Genomic DNA, 16,039 nt, shown 5'->3' on the forward strand with positions numbered 1-16,039 from the left:
TCATCTTAAACCTGTGCCCTCGAGTTTGGACTCACCCGTGATCTGATAAATCTAATATTCTGCTCTGGTAAATTACTTTAACGTTGTCCCAAAAAAAATGGCCCAAATCTCTAACAAATGTATTTTAACCGAATGGTGTAACCAAGTCAGTTGTTGTTTGGAGAATACACAGTGTGGAGCTGGAGGAAATCGTTACTTGGAACATTGTATAACATTTCCAAAAACTGCACAGTGTTAGCAAAAGTGTTGGATCATGAGAAGCTTTTATCTGCCATTCTCAAGACATCAGAGTAAGATTTTTCTTCTTTGTTAATGAAGAGGAGACCACATTGTGAACAGCAATTATTTCTGTTACAATCCTTGCCTTTGAAAACTCAACATCAATTGCTAAAGCCTATGACCATGCACACATCTCGCAAAAACACTTCTACAACTTGTCCGATAGGTTATCAGTGTTTGTTCACAGCAAACCATAACAAGGTAATTGAAGTGATATATTTACCGTGGTAGCCATAATCATGAGGTCCTGTGGGAGTAACAGGTTTGTGTTAGTGAGTCTGGAGGCAATGTACAACATACAATATTCCTAACTTGCAGCACTGTCAATGATCAGAAAAGCTCTGGAGTCTCCATGTGAAGCATGTGAGCTGATCAGCAACAGCTGTCATCTTCAGGTAGGAGCGTGAGTTTTTCTTTAATGCTCTGGGTGAGATACTGAACGGTCGGCACAGTCTTCTATTGTCTTCTATTTGTTCTGGTAAGAATGTATTCTGCTTCATGATTGCAACATCAAAATGATCATATAGACTGCTTTAACTGCCAAATGCCATTCTTATCTCATCCAAATTCTGGCAAAAGACCTAATATGTACACATCCAAAAGGTGAAGTGAGTTTGTTTTTGATGGCAAATAGTGATCCAAAAAGAATTCCGGAAATACCCTTTCATTATCTTTGTACTAACTATACCAAATAATGGCGAAAGTATCACACCTGCTGTTGAATTGCATGTTTAAGTTCTTCCGCTGATATTTTTAAATGTTCCAAATGCGCTATCCTGTGCAAAATCCTGATCCTACTCAATTGGTGCAATCATCATTTTAATGCCCTTCACTGATACAAACAATGATTTGTCTCTTTCTATTTTGTTCCAGTTTCTCCGCCGAACTGGAAACCCTCCGACTTGGCAAATTTCTCTCAAGCTCACACGTACAACATTCAAAATCTTTGATCTTCCCAATGTGTGGCTGCTGCAATCGGACATATTACCCCAGTGCTTCTCTAATACCTGGTGAGTCCATGTCTCTGAGATCATCCTAGCTTTTACACTCGCCTGGTAACTTTCGGAAGACTTTAGGATGAGGGACATTTTGTTTTCAAAGTTAAACAATTTCTTGAATGTATTTGAGAAATGAGGGACGCGAAATTCACTAGAATCATATCTTTACCATAATCTCCATAACCGCCTTTCCCTGTGGAGCAAACAGATTGGTGTTAACCTTGATCAGTAAGGATTCTTTGGAAAGCTACATTTTACATGCTTGATGTTTGTCAACAGTAAGACAGTGTCTTCGAGTCATAGAGCTGTGCAGCATGGAAACACACCCTTCGGCCCAACTTGTCCATGCCAACCAGATACGCGAAATAAATCTGATCACATTTGCCAGCATTTCACCCATATCCCGACTAACCCTTCCTATTCATGTATCCCTCCAGATATCTTTTAAATGTTGTAATTGTACCAGCCCCCACCACTTTCTCTGGCAGCTCGTTCCATGCACGCACCACAATTAGCGTGAAAAGAGTTGCCCCTCAGGTCTGTTTAAAATCTTTCCCCATCATCTTAAACCTGTGCCCTCGAGTTTTGGACTCGCCCATGGCCAGCCTGGGGAAAAGACCTTGTCTTTACTCTATCTTTGCCCCTCATGAGTTTATAAACCCTATGAGGTCACCTCACAGCCTTCCACATTCCAGGGAAAAGAGCCCCAGTTCATTTAGCCACTCCCTATAGCCCAAACCCTCCAACCCTGGCAACATCCTGTTAAATCTTTTCTGAAGCATTTCAAGTTTCACAATATCCTTCCGAAAGCAGGGAGACCAGGGTTGCATACACAATCCTGTACAGCTACAACTTGATCTCCCAACTCCTATACTCAATGCACTGACCAATAAAGGCAAGCATATCAAACACCTTCTTCATTATCCTGTTCACCTGGGACTCCACTTTCAAGGAACTGTGAACCTGCACTCCAAGGTCATTTTGTTCAGCAACACTTGCCAGGACCTTACCATGAAGTGTATAAGTCCTGCCCTGATTTGTTTTTCCACAATTCAACAACTCACATTTATCTAAATTAAACTCCACCTGCCATTCCTTGATCCATTGGCTGATCTGATCATGATCCCTTTGTACTCTGAGGAAACCTTTTTTTTCATTATGCACTACGAAGCCAATTTTGTTGTAATCTGCAAAATTATTAAGCTTACCAGCTATATTGCCTCCTAAATCTATTACATAAATGACAAAAAGTACTGGATCCAGCACCCATCCTTGTGGCACACACTGGTCACACGCCTCTGGTCTAAAAGCAAACCCTCCACCATCAGCCTCTGCCTTCTCCCTTCGTGCGAGCTCTGTATCCAAATGGCTAGCTCGCCCTGTATTGTGTATGATCTAACCAATCTAACAGGAGGAGCCTTGTCAAACGACTTACTGAAGTCCATAAGAGACCCAGCCCACCGTTCTGCCCTCATCAATGCTCTTTGTTACTTCATGAAGAAATACAATGAATTTCATGAGACCATGACTTCTCACACACAAGGACATGTTGACGATCCCTAATCAGTCCTTGTCTTTCCAAATGTTTGCAATTCCTGCCTTTTTCATATCCTCATTATTGAGCGTAGCTTTTTAAAAAAAGTTTCATTTCAACTCATGCATATGGGTATTCGTTTTTTTGACAATATGGCCAAATGCACTGACATCAAACGATGAGAAGGTAACATGCACTGAGGCTTCATTATCCTGACATTTTATAGCCAGACCAGCTCTGTGGTATATATTGCGACTCTGTAAATCAGGTACAAATGTTGGCAGATTGTGGAGAATCTTGAATGTATTTGAGAAATGAAGGGCATGGAATTCATTGGAATCTTATATTTACCATAATCCCATAAAAGCAGGAGGAAAGCAGCAGGTCAGGCAGCATCAGAGGAGCAGGCAAGCTGTCATTAAAGGTCTGGGCCGTTCTTTATGTGTTTTACATCTTCAATTTTATTAAAATTGTGTGGGAGAGTAGATTTTTATTGACATTATGTCATCATTAATTTCAACATTGTATATATTCCAAAAACTGCACAGTGTTAGTGAAAGTACTGTATCGTGAGAAGCTTTTATCTGCCATTCTCAAGGCATCAGTGTAAGATTTTTCTTCTTTGTTAATTAAGAGGAGACCACATTGTGAACAGCAATTATTTCTGTTACAATCCTTGCCTTTGAAAACTCAACATCAATTGCTAAGGCTTATGACCATGCACACATCTCGCAAGAACACTTCTACAACTTGTCCGATAGGTTATCAGTGTTTGTTCACGGCAAACCATAACAAGGTAATTGAAGTGATATATTTACCTTGGTAGCCATAAAAATAAGGTCCTGTGGGAGTAACAGGTTTGTGTTAGTGAGTCTGGAGGCAACGTACAACATACAATATTACTAACTTGCAGCACTGTCAATGATCAGAAAAGCTCTGGGGTCTCCGTGTGAAGCATGTGAGCTGATCAGCAACAGCTGTCATCTTCAGGTAGGAGTGTGAGTTTTTCTTTAATGTTCTGGGTGAAATACTGAACGGTCGGCACAGTGTTCTATTGTCTTCTATTTGTTCTGGTCAGAACGTATTCTGCTTCATGTTTGCAACATCAAAATGATCATATAGACTGCTTTAACTGCCAATTGCTACTCGTATCTCATCCAAATTCTGGTGAATAACCTAATGTGTACACATCCAAAAGGTGAAGTTATTGTTTTTTCGTTGGCAAATAGTGATTCAAAAAGAATTCCGGAAATATCCTTTCATTATCTTTGTACTAACTGCACCAAACAATGTTGAAAGTATCACACCTGCTGTTGGATTACATGTTTTAGTTCTTCCGCTGTGAGGTGATGCATTTTGGAAGGTCGAATTTGAAAGCTGAGTACAGGCTTAAGCTTAGGATTCTTGGCAGTGTGGAGGAACAGAGGGATCTTGGTTTGCAGATACATAGATCCCTTAAAATGGCCACCCAAGTGGACAGGGTTATTAAGAAAGCATATGGAGTTTTGGCTTTCATTAACAGGGGGATTGAGTTTAAGAGTCGTGAGATCTTGTTGCAGCTCTATAAAAGTTTGGTTAGACCGCACTTGGAATACTGCGTCCAGTTCTGGTCGCCCTATTATAGGAAAGATGTGGATGCTTTGGAGAGGGTTCAGAGGAGGTTTACCAGGATGCTGCCTGGACTTGAGTACTTATCTTATGAAGAGAGGTTGACTGAGCTCGGCCTTTTTCATTGGAGAAAAGGAGGAGGAGAGGGGACCTAATTGAGGTATACAAGATAATGAGAGGCATAGATAGAGTTGATAGCCAGAGACTATTTCCGAGGGCAGAAATGGCTAACACGAGGGGTCATAGTTTTAAGCTGGTTGGAGGAAAGTATAGAGGGGATGTCAGAGGCGGGTTCTTTACACAGAGAGTTGTGAGAGCATGGAATGCGTTGCCAGCAGCAGTTGTGGAAGCAAGGTCATTGGGGTCATTTAAGAGACTGCTGGGCATGCATATGGTCACAGAAATGTGAGGGTGCATACATGAGGATCAATGGTCGGCACAACATCGTGGGCTGAAGGGCCTGTTCTGTGCTGTACTGTTCTATGTTCTATGTACAAGGACAATTTGATGATCCCAAATCAGTCCTTGCCTTTCCAAACGTGTGCAAATCCTGCCTTTCTCATTTCCTAAGTCGTAATCAAAGTTTTTGAAACCAGCCACTTTTCAACCCATGCATATGGGTATTCGTTCTTTTGAGCATACGGCCTATTGGACTGACATCAAAGGATGGGAAGGTAACATGCACTGAGGCTTCATTATCCTGGAATTTTATAGCCAGCCCAGCTCTGTGGTATATATAGAGGCTCCGTAAATCAGGTGTAAATGTTGTAGTTGGCAGCTTTGGGAAAATCTTGAATGTATTTGTAAAATAAAGGACATAAAATTCACTGGAATCATATCTTTACCATAATCTCCATAACCGCCTTTCCCTGTGGAGCAAACAGATTGGCGTTAACCTTGATCAGTAAGGATTCCTTGGAAAGCTACATTTTACATGCTTGATGTTTGTCAACAGTAAGATAGTGTCTTCGAGTCATAGAGCTGTGCAGCATGGAAACACACCCTTCAGCCAAACTTGCCCATGCCAACCAGATACGTTAAATAAATCTAGTCCCATTTGCCAGCATTTGGCCCGTATCCGTCTCAATCCTTCCTATTCATGTACCCATCCAGACACCTTTTAAATGTTGTAATTATACCAGCCTCCACCACTTCCTCTGGCAGTTCATTCCGTGCACGCACCACATTTAGCGTGAACAGAGTTGCCCCTCAGGCCTGTTTAAAATCTTTCCCCATCATCTTAAACCTGTGCCCTCTAGTTTTGGACACGCCCATGATCTGGTAATCTGATAGTTCGCTCTGGTAAATTAATTTAACCTTGTCCCAAAAACATGACCCTAATCTCTAACAAATGTATTTGACCCCAAGGGTTTGAACAAGTCCCTTGTTGTGTGGAGAGAACACAGTGTGGAGCTGGAGGAAAGCAGCAGGTCAGGCAGCATCAGAGAAGCAGGGAAGCTGTCATTAAAGGTCTGGGCCGTTCTTTATGTGTTTTACATCTTCAATTTTATTAAAATTGTGTGGGAGAGTAGATTTTTATTGACATTATGTCATAATTAATTTCAACATTGTATATATTCCAAAAACTGCACAGTGTTAGTGAAAGTACTGTATCGTGAGAAGCTTTTATCTGCCATTCTCAAGGCATCAGTGTAAGATTTTTCTTCTTTGTTAATGAAGAGGAGACCACATTGTGAACAGCAAATATTTCTGTTACAATCCTTGCCTTTGAAAACTCAACATCAATTGCTAAAGCCTATGACCATGCACACATCTCGCAAGAACACTTCTACAACTTGTCCGATAGGTTATCAGTGTTTGTTCACAGCAAACCATAACAAGGTAATTGAAGTGATATATTTACCTTGGTAGCCATAATCATGAGGTCCTGTGGGAGTAACAGGTTTGTGTCAGTGAGTTTGGAGGCAACGTACAACATACAATAATCCTAACTTGCAGCACTGTCAATGATCAGAAAAGCTCTGGGGTCTCCGTGTGAAGCATGTGAGCTGATCAGCAACAGTTGTCATCTTCAGGTAGGAGCGTGAGATTTTATTTAATGTTCTGGGAGAGATACTGAATGGTCGGCACAGTGTTCTATTGTCTTCTATTTGTTCTGGTCAGAACGTATTCTGCTTCATGTTGCAACATCAAAATGATCATATAGACTGCTTTAACTGCCAATTGCTACTCGTATCTCATCCAAATTCTGGTGAATAACCTAATGTGTACACATCCAAAAGGTGAAGCTATTGTTTTTTCGTTGGCAAATAGTGATTCAAAAAGAATTCTGGAAATATCCTTTCATTATCTTTGTACTAACTGCACCAAACAATGGTGAAAGTATCACACCTGCTGTTGGATTACAATGTTTTAGTTCTTCCGCTGATATTTTTAAATGTTCCAAATGTTCTATCCTGTGCAAAATCCTGATACTACTGGAGACCGGCAAATGGAATTCCTCTCTTCAAGAAAGGAAATAGGGAATTCCCCGGCAATTACAGACCAGTAAGTCTCACATCTGTCGTCTGCAAGGTGTTAGAAAGGATTCTGAGGGATAGGATTTATGACCATCTGGAAGAGCATGGCTTGATCAAATGCAGTCAACACGGCTTTGTGATGGGCAGGTCATGCCACACAAACCTTATCGAGTTCTTTGAGGATGTGACTAGAAAAGTTGATGAGGGTCGAGCTGTGGATGTGGTGTATGTGGACTTCAGCAAGGCATTTGATACGGTTCCCCATGGTAGGCTCATTCAGAAGGTCAGGAGGAATGCGACACAGGGGAACTTAGCTGTCTGGATACAGAATTGTCTTTCCAACAGAAGGCAACGAGTGGTAGTAGAAGGAAAATATTCTGCCTGGAAGTCAGTGGTGAGTGGTGTTCCACAGGGCTCTGTTCTTGGGCCTCTACTGTTTGGAATTTTTATTAATGACTTGGATGAGGGGATTGAAGGATGGGTCAGCGAGTTTGCAGACGACACAAAGGTTGGAGGTGTTGTTGACAGTATAGAGGGCTGTTGTAGGCTGCAGCGGGACATTGACAGGATGCAGAGATGGGCTGAGAGGTGGCAGATGGAGTTCACCCTGGATAAATGTGAGGTGATGCATTTTGGAAGTTTGAATTTGAAAGCTGAGTACAGGCTTAAGCTTAGGATTCTTGGCAGTGTGGAGGAACAGAGGGATCTTGGTGTGCAGATACATAGATCCCTTAAAATGGCTACCCAAGTGGACAGGGTTATTAAGAAAGCATATGGTGTTTTGGCTTTCATTAACAGGGGGATTGAGTTTAAGAGTCGTGAGATCTTGTTGCAGCTCTATAAAAGTTTGGTTAGACCGCACTTGGAATACTGTGTCCAGTTCTGGTCGCCCTATTATAGGAAAGATGTGGATGCTTTGGAGAGGGTTCAGAGGAGGTTTACCAGGATGCTGCCTGGACTTGAGGACTTATCTTATGAAGAGAGGTTGACTGAGCTCGGCCTTTTTCATTGGAGAAAAGGAGGAGGAGAGGGGACCTAATTGAGGTATACAAGATAATGAGAGGCATAGATAGAGTTGATAGCCAGAGACTATTTCCGAGGGCAGAAATGGCTAACACGAGGGGTCATAGTTTTAAGCTGTTTGGAGGAAAGTATAGAGGGGATTTCAGAGGTGGGTTCTTTACACAGAGAGTTGTGAGAGCATGGAATGCGTTGCCAGCAGCAGTTGTGGAAGCAAGGTCATTGGGGTCATTTAAGAGACTGCTGGGCATGCATATGGTCACAGAAATGTGAGGGTGCATACATGAGGATCAATGGTCGGCACAACATCGTGGGCTGAAGGGCCTGTTCTGTGCTGTACTGTTCTATGTTCTATGTACAAGGACAATTTGACGATCCCAAATCAGTCCTTGCCTTTCCAAAAGTGTGCAAATCCTGCCTTTCTCATTTCCTAAGTCGTAATCAAAGTTTTTGAAACCAGCCACTTTTCAACCCATGCATACGGGTATTCGTTCTTTTGAGCATACGGCCAATTGGACTGACATCAAAGGATGGGAAGGTAACATGCACTGAGGCTTCATTATCCTGGAATTTTATAGCCAGCCCAGCTCTGTGGTATATATAGAGGCTCCGTAAATCAGGTGTAAATGTTGTAGTTGGCAGCTTTGGGAAAATCTTGAATGTATTTGTAAAATAAAGGACATAAAATTCACTGGAATCATATCTTTACCATAATCTCCATAACCGCCTTTCCCTGTGGAGCAAACAGATTGGTGTTAACCTTGATCAGTAAGGATTCCTTGGAAAGCTACATTTTACATGCTTGATGTTTGTCTACAGTAAGATAGTGTCTTCGAGTCATAGAGCTGTGCAGCATGGAAACACACCCTTCAGCCCAACTTGCCCATGCCAACCAGATACGTTAAATAAATCTAGTCCCATTTGCCAGCATTTGGCCCGTATCCGTCTCAATCCTTCCTATTCATGTACACATCCAGACACCTTTTAAATGTTGTAATTATACCAGCCTCCACCACTTTCTCTGGCAGTTCATTCCGTGCACGCACCACATTTAGCGTGAAAAGAGTTGCCCCTCAGGTCTGTTTAAAATCTTTCCCCATCATCTTAAACCTGTGCCCTCTAGTTTTGGACATTCCCATGATCTGGTAATCTGATAGTTCGCTCTGGTAAATTAATTTAACCTTGTCCCAAAAACATGACCCTAATCTCTAACAAATGTATTTGACCCCAAGGGTTTGAACAAGTCCCTTGTTGTGTGGAGATAACACAGTGTGGAGCTGGAGGAAAGCAGCAGGTCAGGCAGCATCAGAGAAGCAGGGAAGCTGTCATTAAAGGTCTGGGCCGTTCTTTATGTGTTTTACATCTTCAATTTTATTAAAATTGTGTGGGAGAGTAGATTTTTATTGACATTATGTCATCATTAATTTCAACATTGTATATATTCCAAAAACTGCACAGTGTTAGTGAAAGTACTGTATCGTGAGAAGCTTTTATCTGCCATTCTCAAGGCATCAGTGTAAGATTTTTCTTCTTTGTTAATGAAGAGGAGACCACATTGTGAACAGAAATTATTTCTGTTACAATCCTTGCCTTTGAAAACTCAACATCAATTGCTAAGGCTTATGACCATGCACACATCTCGCAAGAACACTTCTACAACTTGTCCGATAGGTTATCAGTGTTTGTTCACGGCAAACCATAACAAGGTAATTGAAGTGATATATTTACCTTGGTAGCCATAAAAATGAGGTCCTGTGGGAGTAACAGGTTTGTGTTAGTGAGTCTGGAGGCAACGTACAACATACAATAATCCTAACTTGCAGCACTGTCAATGATCAGAAAAGCTCTGGGGTCTCCGTGTGAAGCATGTGAGCTGATCAGCAACAGCTGTCATCTTCAGGTAGGAGCGTGAGTTTTTCTTTAATGTTCTGGGAGAGATACTGAACGGTCGACACAGTGTTCTATTGTCTTGTATTTTTTCTGGTCAGAACGTATTCTGCTTCATGTTGCAACATCAAAATGACCATAGAGACTGCTTTAACTGCCAATTGCTACTCGTATCTCATCCAAATTCTGGTGAATAACCTAATGTGTACACATCCAAAAGGTGAAGTTATTGTTTTTTCGTTGGCAAATAGTGATTCAAAAAGAATTCCGGAAATATCCTTTCATTATCTTTGTACTAACTGCACCAAACAATGGTGAAAGTATCACACCTGCTGTTGGATTACATATTTTAGTTCTTCCGCTGATATTTTTAAATGTTCCAAATGTTCTATCCTGTGCAAAGTCCTGATACTACTGGAGAGAGGCAAATGGAATTCCTCTCTTCAAGAAAGGAAATAGGGAAATCCCCGGCAATTACAGACCAGTAAGTCTCACGTCTGTCGTCTGCAAGGTGTTAGAAAGGATTCTGAGCGATAGGATTTATGACCATCTGGAAGAGCATGGCTTGATCAAATGCAGTCAACACGACTTTGTGAAGGTCAGGTCATGCCACACAAACCTTATCGAGTTCTTTGAGGATGTGACTAGAAAATTTGATGAGGGTCGAGCTGTGGATGTGGTGTATGTGGAATTCAGCAAGGCACTTGATAAGGTTCCCCATGGTAGGCTCATTCGGAAGGTCAGGAGGAATGCGATACAGGGGAACTTAGCTGTCTGGATACAGAATTGGCTCTCGAACAGAAGGCAACGAGTGGTAGTAGAAGGAAAATATTCTGCCTGGAAGTCAGTGGTGAGTGGTGTTCCACAGGGCTCCGTCCTTGGGCCTCTACTGTTTGGAATTTTTATTAATGACTTGGATGAGGGGATGGAAGGATGGGTCAGCAAGTTTGCAGACGACACAAAGGTTGGAGGTGTCATTGACAGTATAGAGGGCTGTTGTAGGCTGCAGCGGGACATTGACAGGATGCAGAGATGGGCTGAGAGGTGGCAGATGGAGTTCAACCTGGATAAATGCGAGGTGATGCATTTTGGAAGGTCGAATTTGAAAGCTGAGTACAAGCTTATGCTTAGGATTCTTGGCAGTGTGGAGGAACAGAAGGATCTTGGTGTGCAGATACATAGATCCCTTAAAATGGCCACCCAAGTGGACAGGGTTATTAAGAAAGCATATGGAGTTTTGGCTTTCATTAACAGGGGGATTGAGTTTAAGAGTCGTGAGATCTTGTTGCAGCTCTATAAAAGTTTGGTTAGACCGCACTTGGAATACTGCATCCAGTTCTGGTCGCCCTATTATAGGAAAGATGTGGATGCTTTGGAGAGGGTTCAGAGGAGGTTTACCAGGATGCTGCCTAGACTTGAGTACTTATCTTATGAAGAGAGGTTGACTGAGCTCGGCCTTTTTCATTGGAGAAAAGGAGGAGGAGAGGGGACCTAATTGAGGTATACAAGATAATGAGAGGCATAGATAGAGTTGATAGCCAGAGACTATTTCCGAGGGCAGAAATGGCTAACACGAGGGGTCATAGTTTTAAGCTGGTTGGAGGAAAGTATAGAGGGGATGTCAGAGGCGGGTTCTTTACACAGAGAGTTGTGAGAGCATGGAATGCGTTGCCAGCAGCAGTTGTGGAAGCAAGGTCATTGGGGTCATTTAAGAGACTGCTGGGCATGCATATGGTCACAGAAATGTGAGGGTGCATACATGAGGATCAATGGTCGGCACAACATCGTGGGCTGAAGGGCCTGTTCTGTGCTGTACTGTTCTATGTTCTATGTACAAGGACAATTTGACGATCCCAAATCAGTCCTTGCCTTTCCAAAAGTGTGCAAATCCTGCCTTTCTCATTTCCTAAGTCGTAATCAAAGTTTTTGAAACCAGCCACTTTTCAACCCATGCATACGGGTATTCGTTCTTTTGAGCATACGGCCTATTGGACTGACATCAAAGGATGGGAAGGTAACATGCACTGAGGCTTCATTATCCTGGAATTTTATAGCCAGCCCAGCTCCGTGGTATATATAGAGGCTCCGTAAATCAGGTGTAAATGTTGTAGTTGGCAGCTTTGGGAAAATCTTGAATGTATTTGTAAAATAAAGGACATAAAATTCACTGGAATCATATCTTTACCATAATCTCCATAACCGCCTTTCCCTGTGGAGCAAACAGATTGGCGTTAACCTTGATCAGTAAGGATTCCTTGGAAAGCTACATTTTACATGCTTGATGTTTGTCAACAGTAAGATAGTGTCTTCGAGTCATAGAGCTGTGCAGCATGGAAACACACCCTTCAGCCCAACTTGTCCATGCCAACCAGATACGTTAAATAAATCTAGTTCCGTTTGCCAGCATTTGGCCCGTATCCGTCTCAATCCTTCCTATTCATGTACCCCTTAAGACATCTTTCAAATGCTGTAATTGCACCAGCACCCACCACTTTCGCTGGCAGTTCATTCCGTGCACGCACTGCATTTAGCGTGAACAGAGTTGCCCCTCAGGTCTGTTTAAAATCTTTCCCCATCATCTTAAACCTCTGCCGTCTAGTTTTGGACACGCCCATGATCTGGTAATCTGATAGTTCGCTCTGGTCAATTAATTTAACCTTGCCCCAAAAACATGACCCTAATCTCTAACAAATGTATTTGACCCCAAGGGTTTGAACAAGTCCCTTGTGTGGAGATAACACAGTGTGGAGCTGGAGGAAAGCAGCAGGTCAGGCAGCATCAGAGGAGCAGGAAAGCTGACATTACAGATCAGGACACTTATTTATGTATGTTACATCCTCCATTTTGTTAGACTTGTGTGTGAGAGTAAATTTTTATTGACACTATGTAATCATTAATTTGAACATTGTATAATGTTCCAAAAACTGCACAGTGTTAGCGAAAGTACTGTTGCATGAGAAGCTTTTCCCTGCCATTCTCGAGACATCAGTGTTAGATTTTTCTTCTTTGTTAATGAGGAAGAGACCACATTGTGAACAGCAAATATTTCTGTTACAATCCTTGCCTTTGAAAACTCGACATCAATTGCTGAAGCCTATGACCATGCACACATCTCGCAAGAACACTTCTACAACTTGTCTGATAGGTTATCAGTGTTTGTTCACAGCAAACCATAACAAGGTAATTGAAGTGATATATTTACCTTGGTAGCCGTAATCATGAGGTCCTGTGGGAGTAACAGGTTTGTGTTAGTGAGTCTGGAGGCAACGTACAACATACAATATTCCTAACTTGCAGCACTGTCAATGATCAGAAAAGCTCTGGGGTCTCCGTGTGAAGCATGTGAGCTGATCAGCAACAGCTGTCATCTTCAGGTAGGAGTGTGAGTTTTTCTTTAATGCTCTGGGTGAGATACTGAATGGTCAGCACAGTGTTCTATTGTCTTCTAGTTGTTCGGTCAGAACGTATTCTGCTTCATGACTGCAACATCAAAATGATCATATAGACTGCTTTAACTGCCAATTGCTACTCGTATCTCATCCAAATTCTGGTGAATAACCTAATGTGTACACATCCAAAAGGTGAAGTTATTGCTTTGTCGTTGGCAAATAGTGATTCAAAAAGAATTCCGGAAATATCCTTTCATTATCTTTGTACTAACTGCACCAAACAATGGTGAAAGTATCACACCTGCTGTTGGATTACATGTTTTAGTTCTTCCACTGATATTTTAAATGTTCCAAATGCGCTATACTGTGCGAAATCCTGAATCTACTCAATTGGTGCAATCATCATTTTAATGCCATTCACTGATACAAACAATGATTTGTCTCTTTCTATTTTGTTCCAGTTTCTCCGCCAAACTGGAAACCCTCCGACTTAGCAAATTTCGCTCAAGCTCACACGTACAACATTCAAAATCTTTGATCTTCCCAATGTATGACTGCTGCAATCAGAGATATTACCCCAGTGCTTCTCTGATAACTGGTGATGCCATGTCTCTGAGATCATCCTAGCTTTCACCCTCGCCTGGTAACTTTCTCAAGACTTTCGGATGAGGGACATTTTGTTTTCAAAGTTAAACAACTTCTTGAATGTATTTGAGAAATGAAGGGCATGGAATTTATTGGAATCTTATATTTACCATAACCTCCATAACCGCCTTTCCCTGTGGAACAAACAGATTGGCGTTAACCTTGATCAGTAAGGATTCCTTGGAAAGCTGCATTTTACATGCTTGATGTTTCTCAACAGTCAGACAGTGTCTGCGAGTCATGGAGCGGTGCAGCATGGAAACACACCCTTCGGCCCAACTTGTCGATGCCAACCAGATACGTTAAATAAATCTAGTCCCGTTTGCCAGCATTTGGCCCATATCTCTACCAACCCTTCCTATTCATGTACCCATCCAGATATCTTTGAAATGTTGTAATTGCACCAGCCCACACCACTTTCTCTGGCAGCTCGTTCTATGCATACACCGCAATTAGCTTGAAAAGATTTTCCCCTCAGGTCTGTTTAAAATCTTTCCCCATCATCTTAAACCTGTGCCCTCTAGTTTTGGACTCGCCCATTCCAGCCTGGGGAAAAGACCTTGTCTTTTACTCTATCCTTGCCCCTCATGAGTTCATAAACTCTATGAGATCACCTCACAGCCTTCCACATTCCGGGGAAAAGAGCCCCAGTTCATTTAGCCTCTCCCTATAGCCCAAACCCTCCAACCCTGGCAACATCCTGTTAAATCTTTTCAGAAGCATTTCAAGTTTCACAATATCCTTCCGAATGCAGGGAGACCAGGGTTGCATACACAATCCTGTACAGCTACAACTTGATCTCCCAACTCCTATACTCAATGCACTGACCAATAAAGGCAAGCATATCAAACACCTTCTTCATTATCCTGTTTAGCTGGGACTGCACTTTTAAGGAACTATGTGCGTAGAGGTCCAGGTCACTTTGTTCAGTAACACTTGCCAGGACCTTACCGTTCAATGTTTAAGTCCTGCCCTGATTTGTTTTTCCATAATTCAAAAACTCACATTTATCTAAATTAAACTCCATCTGCCATTCCTTGGCCCATTGACCCATCTGATCAAGTTCCCTTTGTGCTCTGAGGGAAGCTTTTTTAAGCTGTCCACTATGCATCTAATTTTCTTGTTACCTGTTGAATTATTAAGCATACCAGCTATATTCCCTTCTTAATTATTTACATAAATAATGAAAAGTAGTGGATGCAGGAGCCATCCTTGTGGCACACACTGCTCACAGGCCTCCAGTCTGTAAAGCAACTCTCCACCACCACCTTCTGTCTTCTACCTTCGCGCTAGCTCTGTATCCACATGGCTAGCTCATGCTGTATTGCGTGTGATCGAACCAATCTAACAGGAGGAGACTTGTTGAACGCCTTACTGAAGTCCACAGAGACCAAGCCCACCATTCTGCCCACATCATTCCTCTTTGTTACTTCATCAAGAAATACAATGAATTTCATGAGACCATGACTTCCCACATGCAAGGACATGTTGACTATCCCTAATCAGCCCTTGCCTTTCCAAATGTTGCAATTCCTGCCTTTCTCGTTTCCTAATTATTAATCATACATTTATGAAAAAGCTACATTTCAACTCATGCATATGGGTAGTATTTCTTTTGAGCATATGGCCTAACACACTGACATCAAAGGATGAGAAGGTAACATGCACTGTGGCTTCATTATCCTGACATTTTATAGCCAGACCAGCTCTGTGGTATATTTAGGCCTCTATAAATCAGGTACGAATTTCCTCATTTGCACCTTGGGGAAAATCTGACTTCCGATCAATCAAAATTTCCGCTCTTCAAAATTGGTTTAATGTGGTCCCAAAAGAATGGCCCTAATCTCTAACAAATGGACTTGACCCCAATGGTTTGAACAAGTCAGCTGTTGCGTAGTGATAACACAGCGTGGAGCTGGAGGAAAGCAGCAGGCCAGGCAGCATCAGAGGAGCAGGAAAGCTGTCATTTTAGATCAGGGCCCTTCTTTATGCGTTTTAATTCCTCCATTTCATTACAATTGTCTGGGAGATTATGTTTTATTGATATTATATATTCATTAATTGGAACGTTGTGAAATATGCAGGAAACTGCAGTGTTAGCAACTTACCGTATCATGAGAAGCTTTTATCTGCAATTCTCAAAACATCAGAGGAAGATTTTTCTTCTTTGTTAATGAAGAGGAGACCACATTGTGAACA

The 16,039-nt window shown here is 41.9% G+C and overlaps 1 long non-coding RNA gene across 1 annotated transcript; it reads left to right on the forward strand.

Moving 5' to 3' along the window:
- Nucleotides 1–671: 671 nt before the first annotated feature.
- Nucleotides 672–14,025, forward strand: LOC125448618 (uncharacterized). The gene is made up of 3 exons (XR_007246755.1): nt 672–757; nt 1,153–1,289; nt 13,657–14,025. It is a non-coding gene; the product is annotated as an uncharacterized LOC125448618 (long non-coding RNA).
- Nucleotides 14,026–16,039: the final 2,014 nt, after the last annotated feature.

Source organism: Stegostoma tigrinum, chromosome 45 (assembly GCF_030684315.1).
Source record: "Stegostoma tigrinum isolate sSteTig4 chromosome 45, sSteTig4.hap1, whole genome shotgun sequence".
Classification (NCBI taxonomy): Eukaryota; Metazoa; Chordata; class Chondrichthyes; order Orectolobiformes; family Stegostomatidae; genus Stegostoma; species Stegostoma tigrinum.